This window comes from Trachemys scripta, chromosome 9 (assembly GCF_013100865.1).
Source record: "Trachemys scripta elegans isolate TJP31775 chromosome 9, CAS_Tse_1.0, whole genome shotgun sequence".
Classification (NCBI taxonomy): Eukaryota; Metazoa; Chordata; order Testudines; family Emydidae; genus Trachemys; species Trachemys scripta.
Window position 1 is genome coordinate 78,083,532 of NC_048306.1, and position 24,482 is coordinate 78,108,013.

The 24,482-nt window shown below is 38.0% G+C and overlaps 1 protein-coding gene across 14 annotated transcripts in view; it reads left to right on the plus strand.

Annotated features, from left to right (window-relative positions):
* The first annotated feature begins 3,933 nt into the window (after positions 1 to 3,933).
* Positions 3,934 to 24,482, plus strand: part of MBNL1 (muscleblind like splicing regulator 1) — a 196,201-nt gene continuing 175,652 nt past the window's right edge. For 3 of the 14 annotated variants that reach the window (XM_034782407.1, XM_034782421.1, XM_034782418.1), the window contains exon 1: positions 12,646 to 12,882. The gene's annotated coding sequence lies outside the window, so the exon portion shown is untranslated. Of the gene's footprint in view, positions 4,338 to 12,643; positions 12,883 to 24,482 lie in introns of those variants that run through there. The other 11 variants (XM_034782404.1, XM_034782408.1, XM_034782412.1 and 8 more) reach the window with 7 other exon arrangements.

Below are 24,482 nucleotides of genomic sequence, written 5' to 3' on the forward strand. Positions count from 1 at the left end.
ATATATATATTATATAGTCTTTTGTCTGGTGAAAAAAATTTCCCTGGAACCTAACTCCCTCATTTACATTAAATCTTATGGGGAAATTGGATTCGCTTAAAGTCGCATTTTTCAGGAACATAACTACAACGTTAAGTGAGGAGTTCCTGTACCTAGTGGAATGGGTAGGTACAGAGGGTCACATTTTCTGCTGATATAATTCCATTGAAGTCAGTGGATTTATGCTAGCAAAAAAATTGGCCAAGAGCATCTATCTAACTATTTCACTGTTCACAAGAGCACAATGACAGAAATAGGAAGGATGGCCAAAGATACTTTAACAGTTAAATTAATCAAGCTTTTAGTGATATAAATATAAAAAGATACACAGTATATAGTATTTTTCATGCAAGTCAACACCCTCTTCTTTTTCAAATACATCCTAACAATCCCCCTTTGAAAAGCACATGAATAATAAAGTTTAAATAATAAAAATAATAATTTAAAATAAAACAAAACCCATCTGCCCCTCCCCCACCATCTACATTAGGACTTTTCATTGTGTTCTGTCTTTTAGACTGTAAACTTTTGGGACAGCCTTTATCTGTGTGCTTTGTACCATTTTTAGCCCATTCACAAAATCAATAATAATAAGGGATCTCTAAGTGTTTCACTTAAATAATTATGTCTCACAACTTAAATAGGAAATATTTAACATCATCCGTTGTAAACAGCAGTAAACGGAGGCAGAGAGAAGTTTTTTGACTTGCCCGAGGACACAAAGAGGAGCAAAAGCCAGGGCTGCTGACTCAGATCCAAGCTCTGACCATTAAACCACATTGCCACTCAAACATGTTTTTATCAAGCTTCTTTAAAAGATCCTAACATTGTCAATGTGACGATATATAGCTTTAATAATATTTTTTGTTTGGCTTTGTAACTGGATGGATGCAAGTTTGTAAAGCGTCACCTGATTTTCAACAGTGAAATAGAAAAACTGTGTAATACTAGATGCCAACAATCTAATACTTTGAACCTCCCATCTCCTGAAGAAACCATTGTCTTGGACACCTAATCCTTTCAGAATTTACAGTTAAATCCCTCTACCTGTGAAATAAGAGCAAATATTTATTATAAATACATTGTGTGAAGAAGCCTATTTATTTCTACTGTACAGACTACATATAATTTCTTGATAACAGGTACTTGAAGTAAGGCATTCCTAGCACTCAAAATATTGATAAAACCACCTGCAAGGGTTAAAATAAAGCTTATTTTCTTCAAGTAAATAGGACTTCATGGAGTTCTGTTGAAGGTGATTCGTCCCCGATTTCTCTTCTCCTGTTCTCCTTTGGAGACTCTCCTTTGGAAACTTTCCCTTGGATTTCCCCAAATACCCACCCAGGCTGTTTCCACGGCATGGTGGGGATTTGCACAAATCATAATTAGTTAATATCAATGTGGATATGCTTCCTGACCCCTTCCCCATGTGCAACCCCCAAGGCACTGGTTCTGTGAGCACCAGAGGAAGAGGGAAATGGTGCAACAGAAGTGTCATGTCTTATAGCCCATGTTTTTGGCCCTCTGCCTATATCTTGGATCTCAGTTTTGCTGGTTATGAATGACTAAAGTCCTGTGGCTAAATACCTGGACGAACTGACTTCTTCTAATCACAGATTCTGCATTTAGTGATCCCTTATGCAACATGATTCTTTATTGAAGCTAAACCCAATTTTTTAAAAAAAGAACAGATTTCAATCAACACATTCTGCCAGGAGATCAGGTTTTGGTATGTGGGCACATGTCTGCATGGCGGGAAAAATTTGAACTATATTATGGATTTTCATTCTGAATATTCCATTTATTATGGTATCTTATACCCCCAATGGTCAAGCGAGGAGCTCATGTGCATGAGCCTTCATGTAACAAAACCTGCATTCTGACATGGGAGGGCTAGGGAGAGAGAGACACAGAAATGTGAAGAAAGAACAAGTCCTTACACTGCTACTAAAAAAATAAAAATAAAGCACCTTTGTGAACTGGCATTCTTGAAGGAGGACAGCTAGGCATCTGTTTCCTTCTCTTCTATCTCTATAATAGCCTTGCCTCCCTTTCTAGTTTATCACTTAGGTATTTACACTCTGCTCACCCCCATGGTATCTGTGGATGGGGTGAAGGAACTTCAGCCTGGTGTCCCACTTGCCTGACGCAGGTGATGGCTCTGTTTTGGAGTTATGTTCCGAGTGCACAGCCCCTTATATTCAGCTATGGAGACCAAGCATGTGCCAGGTCTTCCAGTCATTGTCTTCAAGAGCCTGTAGGCAGAGGTTATGGTTTGGCAGCCACATAGTTATTATGTAGTTGCCTCTGATGATGATTGATGTATTTGTATGATAGCAATTAAGGAGTCCCAGCCGAAGGCTCCATTGTGCTAGGCACTGTACAAACCCTTAATTAGAGACAGTCCCATCATGAGCACAGTGTAATTAGGAAAGACTAGCAAAGTGAGTCAGTTTTATAATCCCCATTTTACGGGACAATGAGGAGCAGAGAGATGTGACCTGCCCAAGGTCACATTGGAAGTTTGTGGCAGAGGCAGGAATTGAACCAGATGCCTCAGTCTCAGTCTAGCACCTTAAACACAAGACCCTCCTTCTGTGTTTGTGGGAAGTGTTTTCTACCTCAGGTTATGTGTAGTGCTGAGCATCTTCAGAGTGATGCTAGGATGCAGAGATCCAGCCACCGCTACACTCTACTATAGAATGCAACAGGATCAGAATTTGGCAGCTGTGTTGCCATCTGCAAACCAATCACCCTCACTTTCACCTTACCCTACAAGGCCGTAAATCCCTCCTACTGGATGGGAGAATGTTGAGGAAATTTAGCAAGGAGAACCACACAAAATTCCCAATGGAGTGGTCCTTCCTCACACCCGTCCCTCCAGATTTTTCCACATGAGGCCAACATCTGGCTCTGTCATTGAATGATTGTTTATTGTACTGTGTATTCTTGCTCTGGAACTCAGCATAGCATCATCATTTTAGGTAACATCCCCTTGCACTTGGAGTTTAATTAAAAACTCTGTAGTTTTATAAACCTACTTAGTGCCCAAGACATTAGATTGCCTGTACATATTATTTCCCCTTTATAAGTAAACAATAAATATTTGCACACGTTTACAAAGAAACAATAGTTTTCACATCACTCCATATTTTTTAGACTTTAATTTTTTAGAATTAACAGCATTAATTTTGTTAACTCCAGTAATTCATTAGGCTGCTGTCCATCTACTTGTAAAAGTGTTGTAGAATTAGGGTGACCAGATGTCCCAATTGTATAGGGACAGTCCTGATTTTGGGGGCTTTTTCTTATATAGGCACCTATTATCCCCCACCCCCATCCCAATTTTTTACACTTGCTATCTCTATGTAGAATTCAAGAAGTGAATTGATAAGAGTGATGATCAATTTATTCAGATAATTTTATAATGTCTCAAATATGGCTGCTATACAAAAGTTTGCACTGGAAGTAAGTTGTCATTTGTGCAGGAAGCCCAAAGACTATAGTAGCTGTAATACAAATAACAAAAGAGGTTTTAATATATCTTGCCTGCAAAAGTCTGTCATATTTAAGACTTTGCACCTGCCCTGTGATGTTGGTAGCTTAAGCAGGGTGAAATGATAGACTGTAGATAGTAGCAGTTTCAGTTTTGCAAGGCTTTATCGGTTGCTAACAGACAGCTCTTCAAGAGGAAGGAAGTACAAGACCTGAGGACAAAAAACAAACAACCCCCCACCATCACCACCAAGTTTCCAGGAACACTTGTTGATCTTGCCAGGCAGGGCAAGTCTGTCTTTTAGACCAGATGTCAGTCGTCAGATTAGCAGTTAGGCCAGACACTAAACATTTTTAATTGGTAGATTTTAAAACACAAGACCAAGAGATCGTTCTTTTAATGTGGACTGTACATGTTAAGTTACAGTAGCTGCTTTAATTAGGGATGTGGCTTTAAATACAAAAGTACTTCCTCTAGCGTCTTTTTTTTTTAATAGCTGGAAGTAATTTTTGGTTCTTTAAAAAATACATATGCAAACCACAGCCTGTTGCCATGGCTACTACTGTATGCTAATGTGAATAGCTTATTTCACATTCTTAAACCTATAGGGTTGGGGAAGCATAATTATTCTGGTCTTTCACTATTTCCCCTTTAGCTAGGCCACCATCCATCTACTGCGAAGAAAGAATGTTGTAATTAGCCCAGAGTGCACAGCAGAACAGAGCTCTTCGAGGTGGTGGTGGCTGTGTCACTGTATTATTTAAGCAGCTTTAAGACCTAACCTACACTTGAGGCAAAACAGGTAAGACCTGAGCTCTCCCATGCTTATTTGATTGTGTAAGTTGACATTAGAATTATGGAAAACTCTACTAAGCTTTAGTAAGTAATTCTGGAAGTAAGTAATTCTGGACTGTTTGTATTGACTGGAACTTTGTCATTTTGCATCTTGTGATTTATATTAACTGACTAAAGATTTTAATAATAATTTATTATAGAGACAAGAAATTGGCACTATCTGTTTGGAAAAGAAACTTTTTTTGATGTGAAAACTATAGCTAACTAAAAACTTATATTCATTTTTATATCAGAACTGAAAAATTTTACTTGTGGATAATCTGTTTAAATTATATTTTCCAAACATTATTTGCAAATGAAGTCCTGCTCTTGCCATTTAATTCCTGTGGGCAGAACCGGGCATCCATGCAGAGTCCATTTGGGGTTCTGGACAGGCATAGGGGCCGCCTGCATGATCTGATTAAAGGATCCTGGCTTAAAACAAACAAGCAAGAAACCATTTTGGTGGCTTTTTCACTGAGCACTATTTTTTTATTTCCCTTGTATCTTACTTCTCTCGAACTCTCCAAGCAAGTGTTCTGATGTGTTTAAACCGATGTGCTGACTGTTTCACAATAACTTCCACTTTTACTACTTAGTAATAGTATTTGGAGTATAGTTTTATATTTAGGATGAGAACATAGTTGCCTTGAGGTATTATTATAGAGTTATTTTATTCCTCCTTTTCCTAATGGCGCTAAATCCTGCTCATCATTCCTGTTGACCCTAATGATTAAGTGGCAGGAATAAGGTAAGCAGGAGTTGGTATGAGATGTAGATACTGTTCCAAGTACATTTGTAAAATCTAATATAAATTAAAAAGACATTAATCCCTTGGCACCTGAGCTCCTGATTTCCTGGTATGAAAGATTTCACTGCCAATGAATGTCCCACCAGTGTTTGGTGATTAAATACTGTGTTGGAATGAAGCCAGAGTCCACCTGGGCTGAACTCTTGCACTTCTCATGACAGGAAGTCAAACTAAATGGAAGTGGACCTCCTGTTTCTGACAGCTGAATTCCAGAACTAATTAAAGAATAATAAAGAAATCACCACAGAGAACCCAAGGGATATAGTGTATAGGATAATTATGCACTATAATATTGATAGGGTGCACTTTGCTCATTTATATGCTTGTAGACTAGTGGACATTTGTCTAAATATTTTACTACTTTAAAAAATTAATTACTGTTTGCCACCAGTTACTTGCAGATGCAGTTTATGTCATTTAGATATCTAAGAACCTGCTTTATGGGTGCTGGTCAGACATTGCTGAAAACCAAATCTTAATTGTCATAGTTAACTCTTTAAGCTGAATATGTTTGTAAAGAGATAATCAGTGTAGACACCTGAGCACAGGAGTCATGTAAGAGAAACATGGGCAATGAAGTATTTAAATTGTAAACTCTTTGGAGTAGGAAACTTGTCTTCATAACTGTCTCTTTCTAAAGCTCCTAGTATTCTGTTGTAGGATAAAAAGTAAAGAATTAAAAAGGAGGTGAGTCGTGTTCTTATACCAGTTTGTAATAAAAGTGTGCAGGACTGCATTGAAGTAGACCCAGAGACAGGAGTGGAAGAAGGACACAAAGGAGGTGGTTAGTCATCATGGGGCATTAAAGGGGAGTGAGTGAAAAGACACATGAGTAGCGAGGTAAACTGGAGCAGAATAATTGCCAACTTTTGAGATGTTGGTAATAAGATAAATAGCTGGGTATACCCATCTTAGTTACATTTAACAACTAGATATTTCTTGATTTATATTAATATGTAGATGAAACAACAAATGACAGTCAAATGTTCTATCCAGATTTCATATTGTAGAAATGGGACCAATTAGTTTACTTCAAAATAATGCATCCAAAAGGTGAGAAAACTGCCTCAGTTTCTAGACAAAGTTTTTATACCATAATATACAAAATAAAAAATAGTGCACAGATCTAAATTAAGCTTCTTCAAGACACTGGTATAAACAGGTGTTGTAACTTAGTTGGAAAATAAACAGTCAGAAAACATGCACTCAGCAAGGTTTTTTCCTCTCAAGTGATCATGTCAGCTTTTATAATGATGTCAAATAAACAGAAAAGAACAGAAAACTCCTCAACTAAGCTTTCAAGTTCTAGAACCCTTGGTGTAGTGCCTGACCTTCCTGAAAACATTCTGCTTCCAAGCAGCTGCTCTGATAGACCTTCATCAGAGCACCTTGGAAAGGGAATTAAACTGAGATTAACCCCTTATTTACCAAGGATCTGGTTATGCTCCTGCAACCTATCACAAGGAGTAAATTAGTACACATCAAAAATCTAAAGGAAAGAAGCAAAGATGAATTATCAGTATTAGTGACAGGACCTACAACAGAAGGTAAACTCTTAAGAGAGCAGAAGGAAATAGGATTGGTTGAACAGATCGTGTTATTGGTCTGCGAGAATCAATACAGCAGAATTCCTAATCAAAATTGAAGAGAGTGAGCTAACAAGGAATATATGGGAAAATAAGGAGACAACCTATTGAGTACCATTGAGAAAAAAACAGTACTCCCAAGTCCTGCTAATTAATCAGAGAAAGTAGCAAACCTCTTTGGCTTGTGCAAAGAAACTGAACGGAAGTACCAGGAGGAAGTTGTTTTACACAATGATTTAAAAATTTCAAAAAGTCACGAAGGGTTAAGATATGCAAATAAATCAAAAATGTATTAAACAGCTGCTGAGTTACCACGAGAGGAGCTATTCTTTTCCATTTATACGGTTGTATGAAAATATGCTCAGGTCAATTGGATCTGAGTTATAACCAGCACTGGTCAGAATGAGGAAAGGAAACGCTGATGTTCAAAGGAAAAGGCAGGGGTGAGACGGGCAAGTCGTAGGTGATGTACAAGGCAGAGGAGCCAGCTTCTCCAGCTCATTTGGTGGAAAACTTTTCTAAGGATGAAGCAAGTCATCAGCAGCAATAGAAAGGGGTACATCAAAATGAGATTGCTGTGGGCTTTCAAAGTTTGAGACCTAATATACTCACTATGCCCTATGGGTACTTTCATATGACTTATCCATGGATAGTCCATGGGAGACACCTCTGGATCCACTTCTTTTTTCCTCAAGCAAAACAATAGCAATATTAATACTTGTAGCTCAGACCAAAAAAATTGGTCACTGGCACCCCATACTGAAGAAAAGGGACAGAGATGAAAATAAATATATGGCCCTGAAAATGGGAGATTGCTCTGTGAAAGGAATTCATCAGGGCACCACTGCATGACCCACAAGGGGTAACAGAATCCAGCTGAGTGTGTTGCTGTGGTAACCAATCACTTCAAGTCCACAGAATCTATTATGGGGTTAAAATTCAGAATAGTAGGAATAGAGGAATGATCAAAATGCAGAATAAAAATCATCAAACATCATACGATACAGGTGACAAAGTCATTCAGAAAGCTACTCATCAAATTCTTCCAAATAAAAGGAGGATAGGATGGCTGGTACAATAAAAGGCACTGAAAGGCACTCAAAAATGCTGGGAAAAATGTAGAAACATACCCACTACATGTTATAATAGCTGAATTGGTCTAAAGTAATGACCTGAACCTTCAGCCAGAAGTAAGGACCAGACCAACATTACCTAAAATGATATTTAAGGACTGTTAATGATTTAAACCAGCAAAACTAGAAAAATCTGCGTTAAAGCAGTCACTTTGTCGGGGGGTTCTGCCTACAATAGATATTGCTGCAGTCTCAGAATATCATAATATAAATTCTGATGTGAGATTTAGTCATTATTGAGGTTTGTAATTTACATGCATCGACAGAGTTTCTTTTGTTCTATTTTTCTTTATTTTAAAGAAACAAAGTTTAAGAAATCAAATTCTCTTCCTTTTCCAAGACTTTGCCATAACCATACATAATAAGTTTACAAAGACCATTCTATTACAATAATGCACTATACGTATGTCTTTGAGTGTATACACACTTATTCTTTTATATATATTTGATAAATGACTAGACAACCTTCTCCAAAAATGGAAATTAATAGACAAATTAAATAGCATTACGTAATTTTAAAACAATAATCATATAATTAAAGCCTTTACATTTTAAAATTGCAAGGCATTATAAAATATAGAAATTATGGCCCTGATTCATAAAGCACTTAACACCCTTTGTGTGCATGAGCTTAAGCACTTTGCTGGATCAATGATTATATAAGTTTATGCATTTAAACCATTATGGGATACTTTTGTTCTGTTTTTACAAAAAAACACCCTCTGAAAATCCACTAAAAATCCCCACTACGTAGGGCCTGATATTCTGCTCATTGACAGTTTTGCCATAGACTTCATTAGAAGTAAGATCAGACCTAAAGTGGACCTTAATATGGCCCTGCTGATTTTTAAATTCCTGAATGGTAAGGAACCTACCGATATTAAAGACCTTTGCACTCTGACTCCACCTTCTGTCTTTGACTAATTGGCCTATCATTTAGTTGAGTGACAGAGACTGTAGAGATACAGAAAATGTTATTGTACTGGCTAGAAGGTAAACGTTTTCTAAATTGTTCCCAGTGGGTTTGAAAATTGGGAGAAACAAAGGATTTTTTTAAAAGTAAGTTTTTAAAAAAATATATCTATGTATCCATTTAAAATGAGTCAGTTGCAATCAGTAAACAGTTGCAATGTTTTGAAATGAGTTGCTAAACAAAATGTCATCAGGAAGAAGTGAAAATAGCTTTGTTTTTTCTAGCTGGAGCATGATTTTTAAATTGGTAGCAATGCCAAAGTTAAGATAAAAGATTCTACCATTGCTTTATTAAAACAGTAATTTGTTTAAGCAAGGAACTTAAGAACACAACTTACCTGAAGCATGCAGGTTAGTTATGGAAACTACCTAAAAATGGTACCCTTTTTATTTTTAAGTAGCCTATTATCTTAGAAGAGCTGGGAATGGAGTAGGATGCATGTCCTAAAAAAGCAGTGCAGATCAAGGAAAAGGGTAAAGCTGCATAAGATTCCTACCTATGTGTTTGCATCTTAAATACCATTGTGATGGGCAGATTAAATGGATGGCTAGATGGGCAGAGTCAGGGCTGGCTCCAGGCACCAGCCTGGCAAGCAGGTGCTTGGGGCGGTCGCTCCGGAGAGGGGCTGCACGTCCAGGTATTCGGTGGCAATTCGGCGGACGGTCTCTCACTCCCGCTGGGAGCAAAGCACCTCCCGCCGGGAGCAAAGGACCTCCTGCCGAATTGCTGCCGCAGATCGCGATTGCGATTGTGGCTTTTTTTTGTTTTGTTTTGTTTTGGCTGCTTGGGGCGGCCAAAACCCTGGAGCCGGCCCTGGGTAGAGTGTGAATCACCTGCATAACTTCAGCTGGTTTCCCTCTTTCAAAAAGTAAGTAAATGCCAAAAAATCTGGAGTGGAAATTTTGACATAAAGTAGCTTTAAGTTATGCCATGTATCTATAGTTAATTGTGGGTGGTGCCAGAAGAATTCCTGGGTTTGTATTTATCACACCAGCCCTCTGCCCATCAAGAAATACTTATTTACATATCCATACAGTCCAGTTTTCAGAGTTAGACACCCAATTCCATGTTTGGACATTCAAACTGGCACTGAAGTTCCTTATGGCTTTGAATACATGCTTCAGAATGAGCCACCATGATCCAATTACACATAAATAATATGGGGAGGAGTGGAAATCATGCCTTCCTTTGAAGAATCATGATGAACTTATGCAATGGCCCCTATATACTATGATGGTGGGTGACTTAAAAATGAATGCAATAATAAAAATAGCTTCCTAAGGCCTGATCTACACCTAAAACTTAGTTTTAAAGAAACTGGTTATGGTACTCAGGTGTGAATTGGGTGAGATGTAGTTAAACTGACCTAAGCCGTGGTATTGACACAGCTAGGTCAATGGAATAATTCTATCAAGCTACCACCTCATGAGGGGGTAGATTTACTACAGCAATGGGGAAAAAAACCTTCCGTTGCTATAGCAAGTGTCTATAGTACAGCACTACAGTAGCATAGTGTAGACATATTTTGTGTTGATATGAGCATCCAGGTGTGGAGCTGGGTGCCCTAAAATAGACATTCATGTTTGAAAATTGACTCCACAGTCAGTCAGACACTCAGACATTTTTATATTTCACATACAATATGTGTCATACTGCACAAGCCACTTACATTAAACTCTCTGGGTGAAATGTTACCCCCATTGAAGTCAATGGCAAAACTCCTATCGACTTAAAGGGGTGCACCCTTATTGTGTGTTGGTAAAATATGACAGTACACAGCTTTGTGAAACAATGCTGTCATTGTATTTTAAACCACTTGGGGCTATATAGTGTCTGACTTTGTGCAAGTACATAAAGTTTGGAAAGGTTCAAAAGGAGACTGATGCCATGGTGAGGTTTAAGTTAATTTGTTGGGCCCCATAGCCCAGTTTCTAGTTTGGATGCCTTAGGTGTTGGAGTAATCCTTGGGGTATTTAGTCAGTAGCTGTGGCATGGCTTATCTGCTTCTTCCATGGCTAGTGGCAAAGAATGAAGTTGTAGCTTTTTTGGTAATAAATTGATTCTCTGGTGGCATAGTCAAACTAATTCTGCAGTAACTAAGACCCTGATCTATTCAGGCAAATGCTTGTGCAAATGTGGAGATCTCATTAAATCAACTGGACTCTGCATAGGAGCAGGGACCAGCCACATAGATTGCTGTGTCAGGGCCTTGCTCTCTTTGCTAGAAATGGTCAAATGGCAATATTCATCAAATGAATAATTTTTGGAAATCCAGGAAATGTTTCAAATACAATTTTAGAGGAGTAATTGCTTTCATTATTCATCTTACTTACTCTTTATTCATGCATGGGGTAGTGGCACCATTGCGCTATTTCCTGAAACCTAGGTGCAGTATATTGACACTTGTAGGTAGTGTTACTCTACAATATCATACAAGATCACTGTAAAGATTATTTTTCCTTATCTAATGTGCTGTTCCCTACCCCAATATTACCTGCACTTGCTCTCTTCAGGAGCTATGGAAACACCTAGCTAAGATCCAGTGGCCCAGAAATAGAAGCATACACAGTGTTCTTTATTCACACTGAGGAAGGATCAAAAGAACTCTTAGTGGAAAAACAAAAATTCACCTTCACCTTGACTCTAGATCTGGAGTTGGGTGACCATTTTTCCTGCTTCACTGAATGTGGAAAGAAATGTGTGTTTTATCTCATTAGAATTACATTGTTGAGTTTTCGGGGGGAGGGGGGAAAAGTGTAACACCCACATAGACCAACATAAAAAGGATTTAAAAAACATCATAAGTACAAGCTGAATTAAAAACTCCAGGCCAAATCAAAGTTTATAATGACCGGTAATTTTAGGGAGAAATTGGGCTTTTAGCTGGAGCTTTTTTGTCATTTTCCTCCTGAATTATTGAAAGGGTTGGATCATGGACACACTATGAGTTAGAAAGTGTTTGTAGTGGAATACAATAAGGCTAAGGGTGTGATTATTTAAACAAACAGAAAATGTTTTGAGCCCTGGAAAAATACAGTGAAATGTTCCTGAGACCAGGAAAAAAGGATAAAATCTACATCTGCCATTTTTAAAGTTTTTGTTGTTGCCAGAATCTGTAAGGTTGGGAATATTTAACATTATTTGTTTGTGCAAAAAATGTTGCATACTTGCAGTGGGTACTCTTACATACATTTCCTGTAAATTTGCAGAGCTGAAGCCAATTGGTTGCAACCGAAAGACAGTCTTTTGCAGACACAGTGCCTGTGCTTAACTAATCACATTGGTACACTGTACAGTGAATTTTAAGCAGCAGCAATTTACTAAGCCGGGTAAAGTCTGAGAGCTTGGTTATATTCTGCATCTAACCTTCAGTCTAACCTTGCAGCCTGATCCTCACTGTGTCTTTGAGAATCTTTTTAAAAAGGGATTTACTCATTGTCTGAACAGACGGTCCATCGGAACAGTACTGTGCATGTGTCACATCTTCACTATAGTTCAGAGGTTATAATGTTTTACATATAAGATGGAATATACCAACACTAGCTTTTAGGGGATGGTTTTTATCCAGATACCTTTTTATACCACATTTTTGTGACTGTTCTGCCAAGTAATGCCAGTCTGCAGTGGCCCACGGTTATGTATTTGTGTCAGTCCCTAGTGTTTCACGAAGGCAAAACGCTGCAGTAGCATGAAAGCATTTTTTTTTTCCTTCCCCCTTTGCATTCTTAAGGCTCGACAAATACGCCCAGTGCTTCCTGGTAGGTTTTGCTGAATGGGGGAGGGGCAGTGCAGGCAGCGACGGAAACCAGACATTAGAGATAAGAGTCTGCACAGCTCTATGCAACAGTCTTTTCCCTGCAGCTGAGTGAGTTGTGGCTATCATCATGCTTCTGTGACAAGGAACTGACAAGTTCACTTTTCCAGTCTTTTGTCATCTTGTAATAATGAATCCCACAATGCCTTGGGCAATCTGTCCACAGTCTGGTTGCCTCTGAAAAAAAATGTGAGAGGTAAGTTTCCATTTCCACAGTCTGTCTCTCTCTCTCTCTCTCTCTCTCTTTTAAATACAGTCTTTATATTTATTTATATATTTTCGCTGTGCAAAATGTAGCTGGCTGAATGAGGAAGTGAGATTAGGCTTTCACTGACTTTCAGTTTATCAGGCGGGGGCTGGGTTACCACGGTTTATGGTTTCATATCACACACCATCTATAGCTAAAAAGAAAGCAGTGGGTCGCAGTTGCAGTTCTGCTTAAAGCAGCCTCTTCCTGTGAGTGTTCTGCACGCCCTGTCAGATCGCAGGGGGTTTTGCAGTCCTCAAAAAAGAAAAAAGAAAAAGGCGGGGGAGGAGGAAGAGAGAGAATAGGAAAAAACAAACAAACAGGTGCATATAAAGTGTCATAATCGCTTAATGATCTTTGTTTGAAGGGAACACAAGATGGAACAGCAGGGGCTCCTAATTGCTTGCAAAGATTTTTCAGAAGGAAAAATTCTCATCACTTCTTCTCAGTCTGCCCTCTAGCTTGCTTTTCATATGGGCCAAATATGTTCAGGGAAAGGTTAATTCTCTGCCTACTGCACATAAATTACGCATGACATGTTTAGCTGTGTTTCCTTATATGGAGAGTGCTGTATTTCAGTACAGTATGTCTTTTGCCAAGTTTGCAGGGTGGAGGACGCCCTGCATAAGAGGTTCTTTTAATTAATTAATTTATTTATTTATTCTGTTTTGTAGTGCGTCACTCAAACTGTAAGAAAAGTGAGTGTGCACACTGGTGTACAGGAGCTAAAGTTCGGTTTGCATAGTACCATTCACTAAGTGTGAAATAAACTTTAAAAACTATTTTGATTTTCATTCAAAGAAGGAAATTATGAGGCTTGTTTTCTGTTCAGGGGCTGGAAGTTAAGATTAGCACTATGCCATAAGGAAATATTTTGACACAAAATTCTGTAACAGTAGCAACGTGATTCAGTTTAATTTTTTACCTTCCAACTAGTTTACTGTCATTTGGGCTTAGAGAATCTAATGGAACCAACTTGTACTTTGAAGCTCTCAAGTCCCATTGAAAATAATGGTGCTTCTAAATTGTAAATTAAACAGTTATATCATTTGGTCTACCAAAACTGAAATGGTAGGAATAGCTGAAAAGTTCAGTAACTGTGTGTAGGTATATAGGTACATGCATACAAGTGCACATTATATCTATACAGCAGCATATTAATATATATAGTGTGCATATGTAAATATAGTGTGTGTATGTATATAAATTCATACATACCTAAATGTCCTGGTCATATTTAATAAATACATGTATGTATGTGTACATATAAAATTATTATAATCCTTTGAAAATTATCAGGTAAAGAAAAAACTTAGATCTATCCAAGTTATTTCTAGAACATCTGTCAGTGCAATATATGTTGCCAACATAATGGATAAAGGAAAATCAGTTGACATAATTTATTAGGACTTTCAGAAAAAAATCTTTGACATCTCAAGGGGCTGCTAAGGAAATTAAACAGTCATGGGATGGGAGGAAAAGTACTGTTGCAGATTTGAAATTAGCTTAGAGGTGGAAAAAAATTGGAATAAATGGTCAGTTTTCAGCATGTCAAAAGGTAAACCATTGCTTTTTTCAAGGTTACATACTAGGGCTATGGTAGTTTAATATATTATTAGTGACCTGGAAGAGGCAGTGAACCATAAAGATACAAAGTCTGCAAATGACACAATTTAGGAAAGACTAGAGAAAACTGTGAAGAACTTCAGAGGGATTTAATAAATCTAGGTGAATGGACTGCACATTGGCAGATGAAATTCAGTATGGTATTGTTAAATGTACATTGAAAGGAACAATTTGAATCATTCACACACTTTGAGGTTCTAGATTAACCATGATGACTTTGGCTCAAGACCTGAAGGTTACTGGGTGAAAGCCTTTGTTCAGGATGCAGTGATTGTTTTTTGACCAACAAAACAAAATATTAGGATGTATAAATAATGGGCTAGAAATATTATAATGGCATTTTATATTAATCAGTGATGCACCTTGACTGGGAATTGTGTATTTGGTCCTGGCCACTTTACCCCAAAAGCATGTCACAGAAGCAGGAGAGGCAAGTGACAGACAAATGATTGGAGGCACAGAGAGACTTCTGTGTGAGGACAGAGTGAAAAGATTCAGTATTACTTTAGACGGAAGATTAGTAAGAGAGGACATGATACAAAATAATGAATGAAATAGGGAAGGTAAATTGGGTTTTCTTTTACTAAGAACATGAGAAGAAATAATCATCGAAATGGAAAAATTGATAAAAGGAAACCCTCTTTTTACACAATAATAATTAACCCGTGGAACTTATTACTGCAAGATATGATTGAGGCCAAGAGGTTAGTAGAATTCAGAAAAAAATTAGACACTTCTATGGACGATGAGGACTTACATGGCTACATTTGATAGAAAAAAATCTCCTGTTTTTAGAAGGATTAGGAAGAAACTTCACCTATGAGCAGGTTATTGGGATTTATTTGCATTTTCTCTCTGGTACTGGCCACTGACAAAGATAGGGTCCAGCACTGGGCATTCTATTGGTATGAAACAGTATGACAATTCCCATGTTTTTTGTAGATGACAGTGAAAAGTAAATTGTATAAAGTGAATAACTGCTTCTGCTGCCATTTAAACCAATGGCAGAGCTCCTGATTTCAGTGGAAGTAAGACTGGACCCTATCACATTTAAAAAAAAAAAATAGTGTCAGGCTACTCCCTTTTAGAGCAAAATACATAAGCACATACATTATATATGCAATGAATTGATGGTAAATCTGTGCACGCAAGCTCAGCAAACACAAAACCTAAAGTAAATGTTTATGTGATTATTATTTATTTAGTTGTTTGTTTATTTTTATGGTAACATCTACAATGGGCTAGACACTTTGCAGACAGACACCCAGATAAGAACAGAAAGACAAACAAGTAGACAGGTTAGAAGAAAATGGAACAACAAATACAATTATATGCTGTGTAGTTGTAGCCGTGTTGATCCCAAGATATTGGAGAGACAAGGTGGGTAAGGGAATATCTTTTATTGGACCTCACCACCTTGTTTCCCTAACAAATAAAGTTATCATAATATGCACTGTAGTCTGTATGGCAGAAATGGGTCTTCAGGAGCAGATGTGTTCAGGATGATTGTCTTGTACTAAGAAGCAGATGAGTTGGTGGACAGGGCAGGAGAATTATGTGGGGGTTGGAAGTCCAGGAAAAAATCCACTCCTAATCCACAGGTGAGGCCAGGGCCTGCTCCAGGGTTTTGGCCGCCCCAAGCAGCCAAAAAAAAAAAAAAAAAGCCGCGATCGCGATCTGCGGCTGCAATTTGGCGGAAGGTCCTTGCTCCGAGCGGGAGTGAGGGACTGTCCGCTGAATTGCCGCCGAATAGCTGGTTGTGCCGCCCCTCTCCTGAGCGGCCACCCCAAGCACCTGCTTGCCAGGCTGGTGCCTGAAGCCGGTCCTGGATGAGGCATAGGGAAATGCAACAGCTCATAGCAGAAACTGTGCTTTTTGGGGAAGTTCTATGGTTTGTGTTATATAGGAGGCCGGACTAGATGATCATAATGGTCCCTTCTGGCCCTGGAATCCATGAAACTCTATAGTTGCTAAGATAGCCTGTAGGCTGGAATAGAGGCCATGGTCCCTGTACACCTTCTCTGTGGGTGTGAAATTCTTGATGTAGTCCTATGTGGAGTATAGGATCATGTCCAAGAGGTGAATATAGCTGAACTGCTTAGTAATAGTGGCTATAATATAATTACATTTAACATATCTAAAGGGTAAAATACAAAAGAAACCCTTCACAGTCTCATTTAACTTAAAAAAGGGAACTACACAAAAATGAGGAGGCTAGTTAAATGGAAATTAAAAGAAACAGTCAGAAGTAAAATGCCTGCAAGCTGCATGGAAACTTTTTAAAAACACCATAATAGAGGCTCAGATTAAATGTATACCTCAAATTAAAAAAAAAAAAAATCAGAGGACCAAAAAATGCCACCATGGCTAAATAACAGAGTAAAAGAGGAAGTTAGAGATAAAAAGACATCTTTTAAAAATTGGAAGTCAAATCCTAAATTGAAATGAGCATAAACTCTGGCAAATCAAGTGTAAAAGTATAATTAGGCAGGCCAAAAAAAAGAATGTGAAGAGCAACTAGCAAAAGACAAAAAAACTAACAGCAGTTATTTGAAGTACATCAGAAGCAGGAAGCCTGCTAAATAATCAGTGGGGGTCAATGGATGATCTAGGTGCTAAAAGAGCATTGAAGGAAGACAAGGCTGTTGCCCAGAAGCTAAATGAATTCTTTGCATTGGTCTTTATTGCAGAGGATGTGGTGAAGATTCCCACACCTGAGCCATTCTTTTTAGGTGATAGATCAGAGGAATTATCCCAGATTGAGCTGTCAATAGAAGAGGCTTTGAAAAAATTGATCAATTAAAGAGTAATAAGTCACCAGATGATATTCACCGAAGAGTTCTGAAGGAACTCAAATATGAAATTGCAGAACTACTAACTGTGGTATATAACCTATTTCTTAAATCAGCCTCTGTACCAGATGACTGAAGGAGACTATTTTTTTTAATGGCTCCAGAGGCGATCCTGGATATTACAGGCCAATAAACTTAATTTCAGTGCTAGGCAAACTGGTTGAAAATATATTAAAGAACAGAATTATCAGCAACATAGATGAACATGATATGTTGCAGAAGAGTCAACACAGCTTTTGTAAAGGAAAACCATGTCTCACCAATCTATTAGAATTCTTTGAGGGGGTCAACAAACGTGGACAAGTGGAGATAGTGCACTTGGACTTTCAGAAAGCCTTTGACAAAGTCCCTTACTAAAGGCTCTTAAGTAAAGTAAGGAATCATTGGGTAAGATGGAAGGTCCTTTCATGGATCAGTAACTGGTTAAAAAATAGGAACAAAGGTTAGGAATAAATAGTCAGTTTTCACAGTGGAGCGAGGTTAATTGTAGGGTCCCCCAGAGATCAGTACAATCATAAATGATCTGGAAAAGGGGGTAAAGAGTGAGCTAGCAAAGTTTGCAGATGATACAAAGTGACTCAAGATAGTTAAATCCAAAGCAGATTGCGAAGAGTTATAAAGGGATCTCACAAAAGTGGGTGACTGGGCAACAAAATGGCAAATGAAATTCAATATTGATAAGTGCAAAGTAATGCACATAGGAAAACATAATCCCAATTATACATACAAAATGATTGGGTCTAAATTAGTTGTTACCCTTCAAGAAAGATCCTGGAGTTTTTGTGTATAGATCTTTGAAAACATCTGCTCAATGTGCATCAGCAATCAAAAAAGCTAACAAAATGTTAAGAACTATTATGAAAGGGAGAAAAAATAAGAGAAAATATCATAATGCCAGTATATAAATCCATGGTATACCCACACCTTGAGTACGGCATGCACTTCTGGTTACCCCATCTCAAAAAAGATATGTTAGAATTGGAAAAAGTACAGAGAAAACGACAAAAAATGATTAAGGGTATGGAACAGCTTCCATATGAGGAGAGATTAAAAAGATTGGGATTGTTCAGCTTGGAAAAGAGACAACTAAGGGGGCATACGATAGAGGTCTAGAAAATCATGAATGATGTGGAGAAGGTGAATAGGGAAGTGTTATTTACCCCTTCACATAACAAGAACCAGGGATCACCCAGTGAAATTAATAGGCAGCAGATTTAAAACAAACAAAAGAAAGTACTTCTTCACACAACCAGTCAACCTGTGGAATTTGTTGCCAGAAGGTGTTGTGAAGGCCAAAACTGTAATGGGGGTAAAAAAAGAAATAGATGATAAGTTAATGGAGGATAGGTTCATCAGTGGCTATTAGTCATGTTGATTCAGGGATGCGACTTCATGCCCCAGGTGTCCCTAAACCTCTGAAACTGGGACTGGACCAGAGGGATGGATCACTTGATAATTGCCCAGTTCTGTTAATTCACTCTGAAGCATCTGGCAGTGGCCACTGTCAGAAGACAGGAATCTGGGCTAGATGGACCATTTGCCTGACTCAGTATGGCTGTTCTTATGTTCTTATAGTAGTTTGTGGCCAGTATAAGGGTGACCACAGTGGCAACATTGCTACCTTTTCTCGAGTCATCGCCAGAAATCCCTCTTCATGCACATCCCTCTCCGCACCTTCACAGAGGTGTTCTAGAGACCAGCTGTACCACATTTGGGAAGTGCAAAGGCTCCCTTCACTCCTGTTTTGACAGCTGTATTCTCCCATATAATGTAAAGTCAACAGTCTCTCATCCTATTATTGTGTATTTGTTCCTATTTCCAGCTAAACTTGGGAAAATTGAACAGTAAAATTTGTAAAAAATGAAAATATATATTTTTGTAGCTGACAAATAATTCAGGCTTAATTTGGTTTTCATTTCAGTCAAAGATTCAAATTGGTTTTTATTTTGCCTTTTATTTTCCCCTTAAATGATAATTTGTTACTTAGGTAAATTAGAGACCCTCCACAACTAGAAATTCTCCATGTTATCCTGTTTTGAGTCTGTTTTTAATTTTGTCTAGTTCTGTAGCTATAAGTAATAACACAAAAAAAAGTGCAGTTCAGTGTGTGATCACTAACTAACACTGAATAGTAATTAATATAAAAATCAAGCTGTAACCTAGCCATTATTCTGCCTAGTGTAGCGAGAGTAAGGACTGAATCAGCAAGGAGGCTAAATTCCCTTTTCATCTCCTACACATGGAGCCCCACCAGAACACTGACCGGTATTGGGAGGTAGCTTGCACTTCTACTGGCTCTTGTAGTACATGTTCTGTGAATAAATTCGGGGCTTTACCCTCTTCCATCTTCCATCCCTTTCATGAGCATTTAAAAATGTCACCCTTTGTGGAGGAAGGGAGGGCCATGTTTACATGCACTTAATATTATTCAGTGGAATCCATCCTGCAGAGTAGGGAACTTCTACTGGACTGATAAATGTTAAGGCCCTGGGACTTTAGGTAGTCCGGGTTAGTAGTTTAGCAGTAGCACTCTCTATTAATGCTTCAAGGCTTGCTCGCTCACTTGCACTTTAGATCCATGGAACTTAGAAACTTTTAAAAGTAAACTTGATCTACAGGAAAAGGGGATTGATGTTTGCTAAATATGTGCTTCATGTTAGACAATCCTCCAAGGAGCATTGATCTGTGAGAATGTTGCTCAGAGGGGCCTCTGAAAGTCCAGGAAAAACAGGGTTTATGGACTAAAAAATACTAATGCACAGAACGGAGAGGTGGGCAAGATGTAATTTATTGTCTGCAGCCAGAAGGAGAATAATTAAAGAGAGCTCCAGGTTTTCTTGTTTTGTATGAGGGTATAGCAGCCAGTATACAGGCTGAACACCTCCTATTCTCTGTTTTTATTTGCTTATAAGTACTGCTTGAGTTCTGCTTCTGGATAGTTAATACAGAGATGGTAATAACACAGGAAAGACCTATAATTAGGAGGATGAGACTTTACACCTCTTGATGACCAGAATAGTGTATGATTGCTACTTAGAAGCTCTTTGGAGAAACTACAACTGTCATACTCCTAAAAGAGCTAAAGCCAAGACAATCATATTAATTGGTATAAAAATAGATCTAGCAGTAAATATTCATGCTCTTCAAAGGCTTAATATGCGTTTTCCTTTGCTTTATGTATATTTTAATGAAAATGCTATATGAAGATGAAGATTGCTGTAAAGAAATAATTTTACTGTTAGCAAAGGCCAGTGCATTGTGATACAACTGGGGAAAAGTCCTTTCTTTTTTAAAAAGATCTTCTGTGATCTCTAGATGTTATCCAGCTTACTGCAATTTTATTTAGTACTGTGTATTTTCATTCCTGTAGTACAGTGGCATTATAGTATAATATCAAAGAATGGGTCCAATCTCACAATCTCTTGTTCCTTCTGAGTAACGGGTCAGTGGAAAGGGCATAATGAAATTTTATCTATGCATGCGTTATGCACTCAGATACTGTAGTGAAACCTATCTGTCTATTAGAGAGAGGAGTCTGAGCTACAAGAATTGGATTGCAAAGTACTAAGATATTCAGATCCAGGATTTTGATTTGCCCAATTATAGAGGTAATAATGGTTAGCCATGACATTTGGTTTCCATAACCAGGCACAGATTCAAATCCTCTCTCCCTGCCCAGGTCAACCATGTTCAGATCCAGGATTTTACATGCCATCTCCTATGTTAGTGGCCAGAGGGATGACTAAGAAGCTTCCCCATGCTGCTCACATGGCTGCTCACATTACTCGTCTCTACATTTTCTGCTCCCTGGAGACCATGGAGACTGCTCACTGCTTCTCACTGATCCAGACACATTTTAAAGTTATTTTTCTAAGTAATTCAATAAGAAAAACAACATGAAAAGAACATTTTCTTTCTATTAGGGCCATGATTACTTACCAAAGGCATAAGCATATGTCTTCTCTTTTATTGCCATCTTCATGACATTTGGCATCTGTTCTGCCACCAATATACAAGTATTACTCCATTAGTGTCAATGGGAGTTTGTGCATTTAGTAAGGGGAAGAGCTGAGCCCATTACTGCTATATTTGGTTTGTGATTCAACTTTTAACATATGTCTAGTTGGTAAAGGATTATAAATTGAAGAGGTGAGGATTTTGGCACGACATGTCACCCAGGAGTTTAGTTCCTGTTTTTGCGTATTAAAATAAATAAGGAATACTAGCTCTTGCCCTGGTATCAAACTTCTTTTACCAGCAGTAATCCGCCCAGGACAGCAGTATGTGGGCATCTCCTTATTCAACATTTTGTTTAAATACTAAGGAAACTGACTAATCTATTTTTAAAATGTGTGCTGGTTAATGCTGGTAATGTTTTTCTGCTGTTCCCTGAGGCATCTCTGAAATGTTCATTCATGTTTTCAAAAGAAGCCGTCTTATTACACAACATATGTCTGTGACAACTGTCAAACAAACCCAACCATTTCAATTGTATATGGTTCTATAGCATATACATCAGTGATTCTGGGCATATATGACTCCCCTTGAAGTCAGTGTACATTAGGCCATTAGTGGATAGTTTCTGTGAGTCCCTGTATTTATTTGGTTATTGTTGTAATTGTTCAGTGTACATCAAACTCATGATAAAATACAGGGATGTATCAGGAGAATTATTTTTCCACTGAGATAAATTATTTTTAAAAAGTCTACATAATGTCTGCTTCTATATCTCTGAAATATCCCTCAAATTATGTTATATGCTACATTATCATTACAGAAGATTGCCTGTAAAGTCTGACTTTAGTGCAGCACGCTGGGACAACTGTATCTTTTAAAAAATATAAAGTTAATAGTTTCCCATATATATAAATGCAATATTTCACATTCAGTAGAAAACACAAATAAATAAATAAATTAGTGTTACTGTTCTAATTATAGCTTGTTTTCAATGGGATGATTGCTACTTGCTTTTAATTCAAAACATCATTAGCAAATTTAAAAGATAAAAACATTTCTAATGTCATTAAAATGTTAAGTTACTTTACTGTACTGTAAGATTAGAATAGGGCTGGATTAACCCTGCCTGAATTAAAAAAAACAAAAACTGCAGAAGTGAGGAAAAAGAGGGGCAAAAATTGACACTTGTTCCCTTAAAATGGAACAGGTTGGACAGGGCTATATGACTGCCAGCCATCTGTTCTACAGTGAACGTATCCTCACATATATTAGCAGTCACTGAGATGCTTCTTCAGTCTAGTCACCCACAGTCTCCCCTGGCAGCACTGATTCCACAGGAGCCATATTGTTACTAGTCAAATCACCCACAACTTCTCATTAGCAGCTCTGAAGAGAATGTCTCAAGAGTTAATGCTATGTCTGTATGCATATGCAAGTGGTCAGCTGGGGCAGTGGAGGCTGGATAATTCTTAGCTACTCCCTTTAAACCCCTACTCCTAAAGTCTTCTGGAGACTGATCTTCATGGTGCACTTGTGGTTGGCAGGAGTGGGCAATGCAACAGAGGCAGCATTCTACCTACTTTCAAGAGGAATTCAGCTTGAGTTGTGTCTCCTCTTTATGGGATTTGGGAGAATTTTGTGCCATAGGGTGGCCTGATCCTATGAGATTTGCGTGGCTGCACCCTTACATTCTCACAGAAGGTCTCTAAAGGCAGTGGAGTTATCATCTGTTCATACAGATATGTTTTATGGTTGGGCCCTTAATAGCCAGTTTAAACAATGTTAGTTCTTCTGACTGTTGAGGCTCTTACTCATTGCCAGAGAAGCGTAAAGGTGCCTTAATGTAAATGAGAATTCAGCCCGCATACCTTTGAATTGTGTGTGTGTGTATGTATGTATATGTTTATGCATTTATATATTTGAGATTTCAAGCTTTGGTCTGCGATATACAGAAGGTCAGACTAGATGATTTGGTGCCTCCCCTCCCCCAATAAGGGATTCATAGAAAATTAATATTGTGGGACACCTCCAGTGTAAAAGCAAGCTGGACATAATTTTGTATTTGAATCAGAACCAATTTTAGCATGATAAATTACATGGTAGATTTGATTTAAATCATGATTTAAATCACTAGTCAGGAATACTCGATTTAAGCATGGATTTCTTCATAAAAGTGCATTCTTGTTGGTTGTTATAATCTTAATACATATTCTTCACAACTCAGAGATAGATGAGACCCAAAATGGATCTCTTTTACGGCCTGCTTCCATTATAGGTTTTCCCTTCTAGTGAGAGAATGGTATGGTAGATCTCAAATCAACAAAGGCTACACTCAGAAAGACCACAAGACTTCTGGAATATGCTGCTCAAACCATTTCACTTTTGTTTCTGCTGCCTGTCCCTCCCTTCTCACATTTATCTCCAGACTTCTTCCCCTTGTCCAGATCTATTCCGCCCCCAACAATCTTCTATTCATTGAACTTTTTGAAACTTTGCACTTTTAGAGAGAGGTAAGGGACTGACTCTGTGTACACAAATTTGCAGAGGGACAGTAGGGTTGAGGTCCATTATTTCTCACCTCTGTGCACTATTTATTTATTTAAAAACATTTTTGCTGTTAACAAGCATGTTATCTCTGGAGACACAAATCCACAGTTTGAGAACTGCAAAACTAAGCATCTCTGATGGTATCTTCTAGACCAGGAGTCGGCAACCTTTCAGAAGTGGTGTGCTGAGACTTCATTTATTCACTCTAATTTAAGGTTTCGTGTGCCAGTAATACATTTTAACATTTTTAGAATGTCTCTTTCTATAAGTCTATAATATATAACTAAACTATTGTTATATGTAAAGTAAATAAGGTTTTTAAAATGTTTAAGAAGCTTCATTTAAAATTAAATTAAAATGCAGAGCCCCCGGACCGGTGGCCAAGACCCAGGCAGTGTGAGTGCCACTGAAATTCAGCCATAGGTTGCCTATCCCTGTTCTAGACTGAGCACTGAGTCCCATTGGGTAGATAGAAAGATTAACCTAAATAATCTATACAGAAGCTGTGGAACCCCATAAAATTGGGTCCCTAATCCATGAACTATTGGAACTCATTTACAAAACTTT